Consider the following 4098-nt stretch of genomic DNA (forward strand, 5'->3'; position numbering starts at 1 on the left):
TTTTTGCATGATCAATCATATTTTCAAAATCAATGCCAAGATTTCAAAATTTCTGCCAGTGTATGCAAACTTTTGAGCATAACTGTATGCGCTTTTGCTGCAGAACCAGTGCATTGCTTCTTAAAATGGTGTTTTCGCTGTTTCCTAAAGAAAATGTAACTCTTAATATCACATATTTTCTGCATCTGCTTAGAATTTTTGATTTAATGTACTACAAGAGTTGTCTTCTAATCTAAAATCTGCTTCAGGGCTGCCCCTCTGTTTATGGATAGAAAGGGTTATGAGCCATTTAGGAAGGGCGGTTATTTGTCAAAACACAAAGTAAAGGATTTTTTGAATTTATACAAACAAAAATCCTGCTACATTTGAGGAGAAAATGTTTCCATATGGGCAGATGAGTCATAGGCTGGTGGCCTGAGCTCGCTCTCTCTCTCACTGTGTGTGTGTATAAGTGTGAGAGAGCTGGAACAGAGAAATACTTTTTTAACATAGTAAAATCTTCTGAAGAAGCCATTTGTTCTGGTTGATTGATGGTGTAAAACATCAAAGTCTTTGAAGTATTAACAGCTGCAATGTTGCATTTTTTAAATTATTATTATAATTACACTATGTAACACAATTTTTGTTTCTGGGTAGTAAGTGTTATTTCCTAATTGCTTATGCCTCAAAAGTATAGAAAATGGCTGTTATTCCCCACACACTTTGCTTTTGTGACCAGGACGGTGATATTTTGAAATGTACCTATTTCCAATGAGAAAACAAGCGAATTTGTGTCTTTTCGTTCACATAAATTCAGAAAAAAACAACATATAAATCCAAAATCCTTCTTAATCTGTGGTCTGACGAAGACACTGGCTTTGACCTTTGCCTCAAACAGCTTAGGTAAGAAGTATTGAAGGTACTTGAAGACTGCCGACTCCTTATCTAGACAAATTGTTTCATAAGGCCCAATTTGATGTGCAGTGGTGGCATCAGCACCTTCCGGGGGTCCACCAGTGGCTCCCACTTGACGGTTGTTCCTCTCCACAGAGAACTCGGTCCGCTGCGGCCAGTCCCGCCTGTGGTAGTGCGCCTTGGTGTCCCTGCTGTCCCAAAGGCAAAGATAGCAGGGAAACTTGGTAAAACCACCTTGGAGACCCATCAGGAATGCCACCATTTTGAAGTCTCCTATGACCTCCCAGACGTACTCATCATACTTCAAGGCGTCAAAGTCTTGATGCTGTTGTAATCCACTTTGAAGTGTACCGAGTGAGCCAGGGGAAGAGATGGGTACTTGTTACCATTATGGACCAGCACAGCTTTGAATATTACTTTAGTAAATACATGTTAATTTGGATTCATATGTTGTTTTTTTCTGACTTTATGTGAATGAAAAGACACGCATTCGCCCGTTTTCTCATTGGAAATAGGTACATTTCAAGATATCACTGTCCTGGTCACAAAAGCAAAGTTTGTGGGGCATAATAGCCATTTTCTATACTTTTGAGGCATAAGCAATTAGGAAATAACACTTACTACCCAGGAAAAAACAAAACAAAACAAAAAATCTGTTGCACAGTGTTATTCTTTTAGCTTTTTTAATTTTACCCATTTAGAATTGGAAGTAAATTTAGTATATAGCATTTGTCTTGTTAGTCCAGGAAAAAACAGCTAGTCAGAGGTGGGTGAGACATGGGCTTTGAGTCATTGCGGTCAGACCAGCAGGAACACCAACAAACCACACATCAAGGTGGCTTCCAAACACAGTCAACACATAGAGCAGCAAACTGCTCTCAGTTCTCTGTGAAGAAGAGATGAACTCATGCTTCTTCATGAACTCATCTCCAACAGCCAGTTGAAGACATTCAAACCTGAACTGCAGCTGCTTGTTGTCTGACTCCAAGTTTTTGGGCATTTATTTTGAATCAGCTTTTTTTATTTAAATCTTGGGTTAATAGAGAATTTGTTTTTTATGTTTCTTCAAATGTCTGAATCACATTGTTTTTCTTTGTACAGAGGTTTAGCTGTCATCTAAGATTGTGTCCCATTCCTAATTTAATCTCTGCAGTCTGTTCTGTGTTATGAAGCTGTTTAGATGTCTGGTTGTGTATCTCTTAGCTGATCTACAATGTGCTTTCGTGTACTGCATGGGAAGTTGACCTGGTGCGCATGTAGCAGGGAGCCCAGATCTACACCATTGTTATTGCATCACGTTGCAAGTGTTATATGAGGGATTTCTATGTGTGTGTGTTTGTTTTATAATATATTTTCATTGGGGAGGGACCTGTCAAATTCTAATTACACCACTGGACAAAACCTCCCGTCAGCACTATTATTTAGCAGTATTTATTAAGTTGCAGAGTGCTGCATCATAGCAAAAGAAAAAAAATTGGAGAATAATGAACTTGCGAGAATAATGGAACACATGTCATTTTCGTAATTTTAAACATTGCTGAGAAATCTCTTGCTATTCCAACCTGCAACAACTCCACAAGGTTTAGAGTATTTGGGCCAATAAATTATATAATGCTCCCTAGAAGCTGAAGTCTGTCAGGATATGGAAAGATGTGCTAACCACTCAGTCAAAGCAGCCAAAGTTTTCATGAAACTTAAGCTAGTTCCAATTCATTTGCTTGTTACTCTTTGACTGCAGTCACTAGAAGACAAAGTGGGTCATTTAGAATAATCAGTTGTACAAAAAAAAAAATATTTTTTTTTTACCAGAGCAGTCCACACTTTTATGTCAAAAAGTTCTATGGACCAAGCATTATGACCTGCTTTACCCGGCTCTGGGATGTGGTGGATCAGAAGACGTGAGCATGTGGTTTCTCATTGCAGACTTCTTTGCATTTTTTTTTTTTTTTAAAAAACCAAAATAGAGGCAGATTAGAAGCATCAGGATGTTGATAGTCAGTGGGGAAAAAAAGCCCCTTTCCAAACTTTAATTCAGAGCAGGGCGATGTCTGTGGGTTGAAGGCTACTCAGTCTTCTGAGGATAGAAGTCCAAAGATGAGTGTGTATTTTGATTGAGCAGGGGCGGACATAATGGGGCTTTTTACTAAATAAACAGACAGTTGTAAAAATATCAAGATAATTAGACGATAAGACTGTCAATCGATTAAAAGTTTTAATCAAGTTAATTTCATAATACACTGTTTAATTAATCGAAATAATTGCAGTTAATTTAATATGTCAATTTAAAGATATTACATAATGTCAGACATTGGTGGCGCTAGATTTGGGCTTAAGCCATGAATGTTTTCCATTTTGCTTCTTCGATACGGGAATTCCCCATCAAGCATTTCGCCACTTAACCGTGGGACAAGAGGAGCTAAAATATGGGATGACCCGACTAATACAGGACATTTGGCTTTGCAACCCTAGAATACTGATTCAATTCAGCACCCACACAATGCAATGCAATGTGTGTTGATAAATGGAAAGCTGTGTGGGTAAGACAGACGTGTCCCACACTTCTCTCACGCTGTGGCTAGTTGCGGATATACTGTGCAGTTTAATCGGGTAGTGCAGATTTGTCACACTGAGTGTTTTAAGTGGCCCTCTACCCGATCGGCCCACTGGGAAAAGTCCCGGTGCTCCTGATGGCCAGTCCAACCCTGTTTTGAGCCTATTTGAGACTGAGACAAAAGTTAGTGAGGCCTTAATACTTAAAGATTTACTTTATTTAAATTATACCTCACAGATGTAACATTTACATTTTTATTATAAATTATATATGATTACTTTTAAGTAATCTGAGGGAATGTCACAATCTGAGGAAATGTCACTAAAGCTGATGATATGTTAACATTAGGATTTCATTGAAATTATGTAATTTAGTAACTCCTGGCTTGTCCTCAGCTATTGTGTTTTAAACCACATTTTGCACAGGACATATTACAAACAAGTAAGTGGATTATGCCACTTTCACAGCTGATTGCTCAGAAAGACTGATGGCACGGCAATGCACAATAACAGCAGTGTACCACACTGTCTAAATAGTCAATTCATTTCAGCCTAATCAGGTTGCTTTATTCTCCTCAAAACAGTGTAAATGTTGTTTAGCTCTTATGACGGGCATACCGTTTATTATAATTTAATTAGAATTTCTTTCTTTTA

The sequence above is a fragment of the Myxocyprinus asiaticus genome, chromosome 10 (assembly GCF_019703515.2).
Source record: "Myxocyprinus asiaticus isolate MX2 ecotype Aquarium Trade chromosome 10, UBuf_Myxa_2, whole genome shotgun sequence".
Taxonomy (NCBI): domain Eukaryota; kingdom Metazoa; phylum Chordata; class Actinopteri; order Cypriniformes; family Catostomidae; genus Myxocyprinus; species Myxocyprinus asiaticus.